Genomic DNA, 12115 nt, shown 5'->3' with positions numbered 1-12115 from the left:
AAGATGAAAGGATCAAAAGGATAATATTTTATTATCTCACCAAGTAATACTTACAGTACATATACAAGCATACTGTCATTCATAGATTGTGCATTAAGGGTGCAGAAAAAAGTTAGGCAATGTAACTCAGGACCACTCTTTGAATACTTGGAAAATTCCATCCAATCAGAGCCTAGTTTTGCTACTTTCAGCCATGTAGGCAGATTCATAAGCTTTCTTTCTAACATAAATAAATAATAAAATAGGTTTAAGTATTAAAAAGTAATATCTACAAGATTCAAAAAAAGTAAGCACTGTTATTGCCCATTTTATTCTGTAAAAACACTGATAATAGGGGGAGTTCTCAAAATAGATATTGTGCTGAGTCAGAAGCCATAATATTTTTCAGACTGTACTCTCTACCCCTATGATCACTTCCAGGACTTGATGATATGTTAGTCATCATTTTTGAGACAAAAATTTTACTGGGCCCATTTATAAGGTTGTTGATCATCTGTACATAAAATCTAAAAATGTTCAATAGTATTCCTTGTGACTTTACATGTCAAATTGACAGTCATTTCTTTCCAGTAACTATAGTATTTGTGATGGTTAAACATAATTAAGAACATGATTGGCTTGAGAGCAACCTAGAAGATTAGAAAGCATACATTTGTGTATGCTCTTATGGATCATTGTGGCCTGACCTTGACTAACATGTCTGGCTGCCTTTTCCCTACTGGTGCTCCTCAGCTCTGCTGCCCTGGGGCTATGAATTAATCCATGTTGTTCCAGCACAGCCTCTGGCATCATGTCTTGGAGTTAGATTACCTTGGACTAGCTGACCATGGGCTGAATCTTCCGAAACTGTGAACAAAATTAACCTTTTCTTCTTTAAGTTGCATGTGTCATATAGTTTGGATAAATAGTAACAGAAAGTGTACACATTTCTGTAATTATATCTGACTACGTGTTTTGGAGGCCTTGGTTCTGGTTTCCAGGGAGAGTTTGGAAAGTTTTGGAAATGAAAGGCAGAGACTCTCTACAATGCTGTAAACAGAGTCTAATGAGAGTTGCTAGTTATAGCTTAGACAACCAGAATCCTGAGAGGAATGTGCCCAATGAATGTCAGGTTCAGGAAGTTTCAGTTGGGAACAAGGACTCCATTGGGAATTACATTCTAAGACTTTGCATAAGATTGAGATTAAGACTGATCTTGTGAAGAAAATTTCAAGGGAGCTCAAAATTCAGGCTGTGGCATGGGTACTGCTGACTGCTTTTAGACAGGTGTCTAATGAAAATTGGGGACAGAAATATCGGAGCCAAAATATTTTTAAAACTTAAATATTGACCCAAAATAAACTATGTATAAAGTTGTGGCTAACGGAAGTGTGGTTGCTGAAAAAAATAGTGCCATTAAAAAGGAACCAAGTATTTTGTACAGTGACAGGATGAAAGAGGTCTTGAGGGCATCTCAAAAGCAATGAAACCCCACCCATTGTTAGCTGAGGGGAAAAATGTGTCAATGTTTCCTTTGAGAAGATAGTCCCTGGGACTCCTACTTGAGAAGGGCCTCCCAGGACATCGACTGCCTGGGATTCATCTCACTTTGCTCAGATACTCGGGCACTCAGTGTCCACTCCAGGGGGATCTGACTATAGCTGTGGTTGACAGCAGACTTTGGTGACACCCAGGTGGTGATGATTTTACCAATATGCAGAATGCAAGAGTTGTGAATCAGAAAGGCCTCCATCTAGATTTCAAAAGAAGTTCTGGAAGGCCAGAAAAGAGGTTCCTGAGAGGCAGAGTATGAATCTATGGTAAGGAAATCAAAGATAGAAGGAAGCCCAAAGTTAGAGATGCCAGGAATGTGAATATCTACAGGCCATGGTCAGAGCCAACCCAAGAGGAAAGCCATGTGGGCTGAGGCCAGCAGTAAGGTGTGCCCTGCAGCTCATATTTTATTACCATGTGCCTTGGGTGCTGGATAAGGAGATTCAGGACTTCATGTTTGCCCTGTCAGGTTTCAGTTGGGATTGGCTCTGATTCCTTTCTATTTCCCCATTCTTTCCTTTTGGAATGAGAATGTCCACCCGGGGACATTGTACCTTGAGATTGTGTAACTTGTCTTTCATTGTTACAGAAGTTCACAGCTGCAAGTTTGCCTGGGTCTTAAAACAACTTTGACTTGGACCTTTAAGAAATGCTGGAAACTTCGAGGCTTTAGGGAAAATCCTTTTAGGGAAAGGATTATTATTCTATAAATATGAGCAGTTGATGACATAGTTTACTGTTAATTTTTGGTCCCATATCTTCATTACAATTTGCTTCTAAAACTATATAACTCTGTCTACGCACAAAATAATTTCTGGATTACTTCATTCTTAATATACTCTGTTTTACTTCACTCTTAATACCTACATAGGTTTTGGCGCAAGGATAGTTTCTGGGAGCAAAGAGGTGAATAAATAGACACCCAAGATTTTCACACAGACCATAGACTGAGAGAGTATTTTAAAGAAATTCAACAAGCTTCAAAAGAACAAGAGAAATGATTTAACACTCTAACAGAGAGTTAAAAACAATTTAAAATCAAACAGCTATCCTTAGCCAGATATACAATCAATGGCTTTTTTATATACTAATAATGAATGATTTAAAATAGAAATCAAAATAGTAATCCCATTCACAATAGCCACAAAAAATAAATATCTAAGAAAAATTGAACCAAAGGAGTAAATGACATTTATATTGAAAAATATGTCATTGATGAAAGAAATGGAAGAGGATCTGAATAATGGAAAGACATCTTTTGTTCATGGGTTGGAAGAACCAATATCACTAAAATTCCCTAACAACCCAAAATAATTTGCAGATGTAATGTAACTGCAATCAAATTTGCCATAACATTCTTTGTAGACCTAGAAAAAAAAAACATCCTAAACTTGTATGGAATGGCAAAATATTTTGAATAGCCAAAATTGTCTTGAACAAAAATAACAAATTGGAAACCGTTATACCAACAGACTCCAAAATATACTTCAAAGTTGTGATAATGAAAATACTTAATGTCCAGCTTGGTGCTTGACACTCAGTGGGGTTTCAATAAATGACACCTGAGGGCTGGGGGATGTAGCTCAGTGGCACCTCACCTGCTTGGCAAGGTCCTGAGTTTGATCTCCTATACCTAAACAAACAAACAAACAAATGAACAAGCAAGCAAACACAAAAAACCAACTCTTGGGGTGAGGTGGAATCTCAGTGTTGTTTTCATCTGCATCATTCGAACAACTGCCAGTGATGTTGAACACTTTTGCATATGTTTATTTGCTGCTTTTACTTCTTTGTCTGAGAAATGTCTGTTCATTTCAGATGCCAATTTTTGAATTGGGTCTTTGAATTTGGGGAGTCTGATTTTTTTAAGTTCTTTTTAGATTCTAGATAATAGTCCTTTGTCTGAAGTACAGCTTCTAAACATTTTTTCACACATTGTAGGTTGTCTCTTAGCTCTGTTGGTGTTTTCTCTTGCAGTACAGAAGCATTTTAATAAGATGAGATCTGAGTTGTTGATTTTTTGTGCTACTGAGGCTTTATTCATAAAGTCTTTTCCTATGCCAGTGTCTTCAAGAGTTCTACCTAATTTATGTGTTTTTTTTATAAAACAGAGTACTACTCAGCCATAAAGAATGAGAAACTAGAGACATTTATACCTAAGTGGATGAATATTGAGGCCATACTCCTAAGTGAAATAAATAGGATACACGTGTAAATACTGAATAGTTTCTCTAGTGTGAGAAACTGAAAGTGTAAATAAGGACTAAAAATGATTACAATGAATAGCTGATAATTTGAAATTTGAAGAAAAGGTCCAAAGGGGTAGGGGAAGTGGGAGCAGAAGGGGAAAGGAAAGAAGGGAAAGGAAAAATTATGAGAAAAGAAAAAATGGAAACAAAGTCTATGTAAATAGGGAAGGGTGGAGGGGGTGAAGGGCGCACAGGTAATGGGGAAAAAATAAGAACCAAGATACGCCATGTACAGGCACAAGCACCCAATGATAAATGTGAACATATTGTATACCTAAAATGTATCAATAAAAGAATTTAAGCAAAAATAGCAACAACAACAACAACTCCTGAGTAAATAGATGAATCAAAACCACAACTGTATGGGATTGGCTAGTTGTCCTGCACATCCCTTTTAACCTCGTGACCTTTTAAAATTGATTCCCTGACCTAGCAATGCTTTTCCTCAACTCTTGCTATTCATTCCACTGACCCCATTTTATCCCAAGAGCGCATCTTCTGATTTTTTGTGTGTCCATATCCTTGACTGGTCCTCTCCCATATCTTTGCTGTGCATCCCTCTGAAATTGTTAAGAGAGTAATTTCAAAATTTCCACCATAACCACAAAATTAGTGATGTGTTAATGAAATTAGTAGGTTAATGAAATGAACTTGATTTAATTATTCTACATGTTCATCTATCATCTCTCTATCCACCCCTTTGTCCATATCACTGCATCATATTGATGCATAAATATACACAATCATGATTTGTCAATAAAAAGATGTACATTGGAATTGGAGCTTAATAAATCTTTTTGTAATTAATTGAAGAATTTCCCTTGAATACAATTCATTGGTTTTTGTTAGATTCTCACATGCAAGGAAGAAAGTGTATGAAGTTGTCCCAGATTCATCAAACACTTTATGAAATCCACCCTCATACAGGATGTTGACTGGAAAATGTTTCTTGTTTGCCTTCCCAGGAGGAATATTTAATATTAATGATGTAAAATATATGAGTCTGGGGAAAGTCATTTTCTAAAGGGTCCCTTTCCTCTCAATTAAGAAATATGAACCATATTTCATGTAGAAATTACTTTCCAACTCATCTTCTTCAAATTATGGGAAACTCTGATACCGGGTACTTGTAATTAAAGGGATTAATTTAGGCAATACATTATATTTTTTAACTAAAATAAAACTAACAAAATGATGACATTAATGTAGCAGGGAGACTATTAGAAAAGAGAAAAGGGACTAGAGGAAAGGGAGAGACTGGGAAGGGTGGTAGTGGGGAGAATATGATCATAGTATGTTGTGTGCATGTCTAAAAACATCACAATGAAACTCATTATCCTGTGTAGCTACAATGTACTAGAGAAGACTACAAAACCCTGGACATTATCTCATGGCCTTTTCTTTACCTTTCTCCAATAAAATGAATTAAAGCTTCTTCAAAAATGATTGACTTGTAAACAGCATTAAAAGCATGGCATAAATGTCCCTTCAACATATTCATTGTATTTCTTTGATATATAACCATGAGTGAGATTGCTGGACCATATGATAGCTCTATTTCTGAGTTTTTGAAGAACCTCCATACAATTTCCACAATGACTGTACTAATTTATATTCCTGCCACCAGCATGCACGTGTTCCCTTTTCTCTATATTCCTGCCACCAATTGTTACATAGATATCCCTTGTTCAACGACCTGCCTGCTTAATGATTGTTTGAAATTACTACTGAGGCGCAGTGTTTGATAGATTTAAAATGCAAGAATATGAGCAGCTGTGCAGCATTTTGGTGGCCTCTACAGTACAATAATATTACAATTTTTGCTGATTGTACCGTATGGTATAGTACTGTAGTTTTATGTTCTGTTATACATTACAGGACTGCACGTAAGAGCCATGCAAATAACAGCAAAGTCATCAAGTTGGAGTTTCCTTTGACCATTTATTTTTTCTGAATATTATAATGTACACACTATATACAGTTCCTCATTTAGCGACCAATCCCTTAATGAGCTAGTCACAGGACAGCAACAAGCCAATTGGTTGCTGTCACTTACTTCCAGGGTGGGTCTCCTGTCTTCACTAAATCTCTTCAGCCACTTCCAGGACAATGCTCATCCAACTTAGTTGGACGTTTCATATTCAAGTTGACACCATCAGTTAACTTTCACAGTATTTTTATTGATTATTTTCTTTATTGCAATTAAGATTTTAGTTTGCTGTAGTCCCATTTGTCTGTTTTTTGCTTCGGTTTTCAAGGCTTTAGGGGTTTCTTTCCCCTCAAAATCGTACCTTTTCCAATCATCCTGAGGCATTTCTCCTTTTTCTTTGTAGTAGTTTCAGTTTCAGGTCTCCATTTTGAGCCAGTTTATGTATCTGGTGAGAGAGAGCGGTCCACTTTCATTCTTCTCCTTGAGGGATATTAAATTTTCCCACCACCATTCATTGAAATGACTGTCCTTTCTTGAAAGTGCATTTTTAGCTCCTTTCAAAATCCTGTTGTTCGTAGATGTGTGTTTATTTTTAGGCTCTCTATTCTGCTTCCGTGTCCTGTGTGTTGTTTACCCCAATAAAATGCTGCATTTCAAAATGAATCCTTCTGTCTTCCCTCTGCCCGAAGCACAGGGGATTTTTCTTAAGTGTTTACTTGAGAAACTCATAGATCCCCACAAGGTAAAACACAAAAATTCTGGGTCCTCCGAATGACTTGATGCCCATTACGTCAATCTCAGACTTGAGGACTACAGCAAACTAAAAACTTCTTCTCAATAAAGAAAATAATCTATAAAAATCCTGTGATAGTTAATTGATGGGGTTAACTTCAGTATGAAACATCCTGCGGTTTCACTTCTTTTATGGATCCACAAAAAATTTGTCTACTTACAAGATTATTTATATTTTATTGTTGTGAGGATGGCATGGTGACTTCCAGCAGGTTGCATGTTGAACTGGAGATTAGACCACTCTGGGTTGTAAAATTTTATCTGTTAATTTTTTTTATAGTAAGAATTTGGGGTTATAACAAAATATCATTCTAATTAAAAAGGTGAAAAGGAAAAGAGAAAGAAAAAAAAAATTGAGCTCAACTGTACAAACAGACAAACAACAGACAACAGACAAACATATAAGACAATTTACAAAATTAGAGTGCACTCAAATATATTTAGCCAAATTGAATCGTAATAACCTTTTTATGATTATTAAATTTATAATTGTATGACTGGTCAAAAACTTTGGAATAGTCAATTAACAGAGATCTCGAGATTAGAATCAGAAGGAATGAAAGCGCTTTTATACCTGTAAATATAAAAGGAGCATTTTGAAGTTGTCCCCCACCTTCATAAATTTTTTACCATAAATCTATAATTATCATTCCTCTGGGGGCATCATCTCAGTCCTGGACCCTGCCATGGATTTGTTGGTTGTCGCTGGTGAGGTGGGTCCCTGAGGTGTAGCTGGCTCATCACTTTCAGCCAGGGTGCTATCACTCATTCTGTGAGATGGTGGCGGTTCCACCAGCGTGACCCACTGTCTCACGTTCCAGGAGGGCAGCCACAAGATTTTTTCATTATCTGTTAGGGCACGGGCAAAACCTCTCCCCCACGTTATTAAGGCAGGAGAAATTTTTTCACATATGGCTTTTTGTAATCTTAAAAACAAGTTTAATAATTTAGGTTCTAAGGTAGAGTAGACCATTGCTCCTTAGTCTTTGAGTCAACCAAACTGTGTAAGAGGAATCATTTAAAATATTAAGAGGTTGGGGAGGGAAGTTTTCAACCACAAATATATGGCTAGCAACTCTGACCTCAGTGGACTAAGGCCCAAGTGGGGAGCAGTCAGGGGAGAGACAATTACCCCTTTGCCAGGCCTCACAGAGAGCGGTACCTACACGTTCCCATGATATTAAGTTAAGCTGTCCCTTCCTGGGGAAAAGATGGGACATACATTTGCATGTCTTTTAACAAATCTTCACAGCACCCTTAGGTACTGGGTACATAGCTTGGTTTAATAGCGACTTAAGTAATTTGGCAAAGTTACGCTGTTCTGTTGACAGAGACTGACCCATAGTTATAACTCAGCAAAGATAGAAAATTACCCCCAGCTGGACACACTTACCACCGGTGTCCCTCGTCCTAGTCCGGAAATCGTCCTGGGAGATCCGTGTGCTGTCTCTCTTACTCCAAGTTTGTCTCACAGGCGAGTTCACCCCTGGATCCGATTCATATCCACGTTGGGCGCCAAATGTAGGGGACAGGGGAAGGGGACGTTACCAGAACCTCTGCAGTTAGTCCTGGTCTCCTGCGAGCCACGGCAGCACACGGCGAATTACAGGAAAGGTAGAAAAATGAGACCGAGAAGAAGCTGAGCTTTGGGTCTGATCAGTGCTGCTCTGGGCAGCAAAGACAAAAGCCCCCAGCTTACCACACCTTTTATTCAGTACATCGGGAGAAACAAATGTAACAGATGACTTGCAGAGAGTTCAATAGTTCACATTGGGATAAACAAGGTGTAACGGAAGGCTTGCAGAGAGTTCAGTACATCTCCGGCAAACAAGATGTTAATCAGTCCAAGAACAATGAGGAACTGAGCAGATGTTTGTTCTCCCAGGATGTTTCTTGTCCTGGAGAATCACAGCATCACTGGATCCCTGAAGTCTCAGTTGTGACCGGAGGCCAAACTGGAGTTATTCTGTAGCTGGGCTGTAGGCAAGAGGACTAGGCTAACCAAATGATTTATCCCTAGAATTATGTAGCATTGCTCCCAACAGTATTGTGCATAATGAATGATCCAGTAGGTTCATCTCAGAGTTGCGAGAATGGTTCAGCATACATAAATCAGTAAAAGTAATACACCACATAAACAGACATTGGGATGGAAACCATATAATCACATCAACAGATGCAGAAAAAAGCTTTTGACAAAATCGAACAATGATTCATGATATAAACCCTTAAGAAAATAGGTAAAGAAGGACCTTATATGAATCTGATAAAAGCCATTTATGACAAATCAAAGGTCCACATCTTATTAAATGGGAAAAACCTTGAGAGCATCCCCTCTAAAACAAGGATGTCCACTATCACCACTTCTTTTCAATGTAGTACTCAAAACATTAGCCAGAGCAATCAGGCAAGAGAAAGACATAAAAGGAATGCATATATAAAAGGAAGAAGTCAAATTATCATTATTTGCAGATGACATGATCTTCTACATACAAGACCCCCCAATTCCATGAAAACACTTCCAGAATTAATAGTTCTATTCACATTGTCTGTTTCTTCTTGTGCAAGCACTAGCAGATAATATCTTTCAAAGAAGTACTGTTTCATTTACACTATCAAATTTGTGGAGATATATTTTTTCATAACATTATTTTATTATCTTTTCAATATCCAGCAGATATATACTGATGTACTCTGTTTCAGTTTTAATATTACTTATTTTTGTCCTTATTTTTTCTTAGTTTGCTTAACCTAGTCCTCACCAATTTTATTGATTTTTCCAAGAATCTCCATTGATTTTGTCAAGTTCTCTATTGATTTCTGAGTTTCAATTTTATTGATTTCTACTTTATTTTAATTTTTTCCACTGACTTTGAATTTAAGTCTCTTTTCTGTTTTCAGTGTAGAAATTTACTTATTGATTCTATATCATTTATTTTTCTAATATACATTACATGTCTAATAATTTTCTTATATTAAAATTAGTTTTATATTCATCATATGCCTTATAAATAATAAAAGGTGTTACCAGAAATAGCTAACTTTACATTGTGTGTGTGTGTGTGTGTGTGTGTTGTTGTTGTTATGGTGGACAAGATTAAGCACATCTATCTTGGCCTCATATCTCTATTGTGTTTTAAATATATGACTGTGCCTGACATGTCAACTGTGGGACAGAAATGTAAACACTGGACTTCATTATGTCTTAGGAAACAAAAAAATGAGCACAAAAGTATCTTATGTTAGTTTAGTAGATTTTCTAAAATATTGCCTTTTACAAGAGACATGCTTAGAATTGTTTACTCCAAATCAATAATCAGGAGCAAGATGTAAAATGAAGTGGAGCCTTCTAAAAGCTACTAAAACTGAGATTCACATTAACATGGTAAAATTGAAGGATAGTAGATGTTCGTGATAGAAACTTTGATTTGTATATCTAAGGCACAGATGTTCACTTGCTCTGCAAACTTTAAGCATGAAAATTTCATTAGCAATTCTATCTTGCCAACTTATTAAGCACCACAAATATAAAAAATAATCTTCCTACAGCAACACTGGGTTCCCTTTAAACTTACTCACAAAAGAGAAGTGTGTTATTTCCAAATAATCAGGTTAATTGCATTTATTTCATTAATATTTTCAAATTCAACTAAGTAGAGCATATAATTTTTATTTCAAATATCAGGGTTTTTTTTGCTGCTGTCCAGTCTCAGTAAATATATTATATTCCTAGTATGGTTAAATATTTTGTCTTAGTTTTGCAACTTCTCTTATTTTATTTTCCTACATCTTAGTGTCACATTTTCTGTTATAGCTTCAATACATGACAGAAATATGTGCATATCTCAAGGTATTGTAACATTACATTTGGAGAATCTCATAAATATTATACCAGTCATCTCATTAGGCAAAGAAAACAAGGAAAAAGAAGGGTTGAGTTTCATACACATGAAAAGTCTCTGTTTTAAAATACATAACTTTTCCTACACAGACTACTGATAAAATGAAATGAGCAGTCCTGTCACACTGAGATAACCCCTTCACCTTAGGAGTATCCCAGAAGCAGCTCAATATTTTATTGGAAATGTGTTACATAATGAGTTAAATACAGAGAATTCACTTTACTTATGGGTAATCACAAGCTTTGAAATGTGTGACTCTATGAGTGTTTTCCTTTTTATTTAACCAGTGTGTAGACAGAGTGTGGCATGTGGTTCACAGGGCATAGTACCCGATTTGAGCTCTCCAAAAAAGAAAAAGTTTCAGGGAAGCTGCTGGTTTATGGCCACGAACTCAGAGTATCAGTTTATTAGATTATTAGTGAGAAAATAAAATGTAATTAGATTAGTGTACAAAAGGTTGGTAAGGACAAATAAGGGAAAAAAGGAGAACCTGAGGTAGAAATACTGTTGGTACATAATTATTCAAATTAATCTGTATCTATCACTGACACAAGGAACCATGCTTCTTGAAATTAATAGTGGATATATATATCCACTATTAATATTTATATTATATATATTATATATAATTAATATATATAATATATTAATTATATATAGTGCTTGAGGGTTTTAAGGTATTCATAACAGCATCTTATATCTGCACCATTTAAACATGATCACATTACAAACCTATACTTATACATTCAAATTGTAACTGAAAAAGTAAGGTAATCAGACTGGGCCATCTATTCATTTTTAGATTTCTGCTGTAATTTTCAAATGTCATAATTTTCTCATGACATTTTTCACCTCTGCATTCCTCAGTGTGTAGATGATGGGGTTGAGAAACGGGGTCCCAAAGGTATAAAACTTGGCCACCATCTTGTCCATGGGGAAGGTGGTTGTGTGTAGATGAATATACAGGGGCCAAAGAATAAGATAACAACAGTGATGTGAGAAGTGCAAGTGGAGAGAGCCTTCTTTCTCTCTTATGCACTGTGGTTTCACAGTGAATGCAGGATGACAAAGTATAAGATCATCAGGAAAACAAAACTGCTTGAGCAGATGGCCTCACTGTTCAACACCACCAGCCAGTTGATCATGCATGTGTCCATGCAAGCGAGTTTCAACAAGGGCTGCTGATCAAAGCAGTAGTGGTCAATGAGATTGGGTCCACAGAAGGGCAGCTAAGATGATCTGACCTGTGGAGTGTATGAAAGACCTAACCAGGCAAGGATGATTGAGAGGAGACACACTTGCCTGCTCATGATGCTTGAGTAATGCAAAGGCTTACAGATGGTCACATAGTGATCAGCAGCCATGAGGATGAGGATGAAGATCTACAGGCAGACAAAGAAATGTACCAGGAAGGCTTGGGTCATGCACTCATTGTAGGATGTGACTTTTCTGGCAGAAAGAGCATCTGCAAGCAATCTAGTGGCTGTGGATGTTGAGAAGCAGGAGTCAGCAAAGGACAGATGAAACAGGAAAAAGTACATGGAACTTTCTAGAGTTCAGCTGCACTTGATGGTCACCATGATGAGCAAGTTCCCCACCACTGCGCCCACATAGAAAATTGAGAAGATCAAGAACACTATTTTCTGTCTTAGAGGATCCTGGGTCAATCCTAAGGGTATAAACTCAGTTATGCTGTTATTTAGTGGCAT

The 12115-nt window shown here is 36.8% G+C and overlaps 1 pseudogene; it reads right to left on the bottom strand.

Moving 5' to 3' along the window:
* Positions 1–11231: 11231 nt before the first annotated feature.
* Positions 11232–12115, bottom strand: LOC147822066 (olfactory receptor 4C11-like; annotated as a pseudogene).

The sequence above is a fragment of the Heterocephalus glaber genome, unplaced genomic scaffold (assembly GCF_053883595.1).
Source record: "Heterocephalus glaber isolate CG9 unplaced genomic scaffold, H.glaber_assembly_v1.0 deba00001673, whole genome shotgun sequence".
Taxonomy (NCBI): Eukaryota; Metazoa; Chordata; class Mammalia; order Rodentia; family Bathyergidae; genus Heterocephalus; species Heterocephalus glaber.
This window is presented reverse-complemented; position numbering and strand designations above follow the sequence as displayed.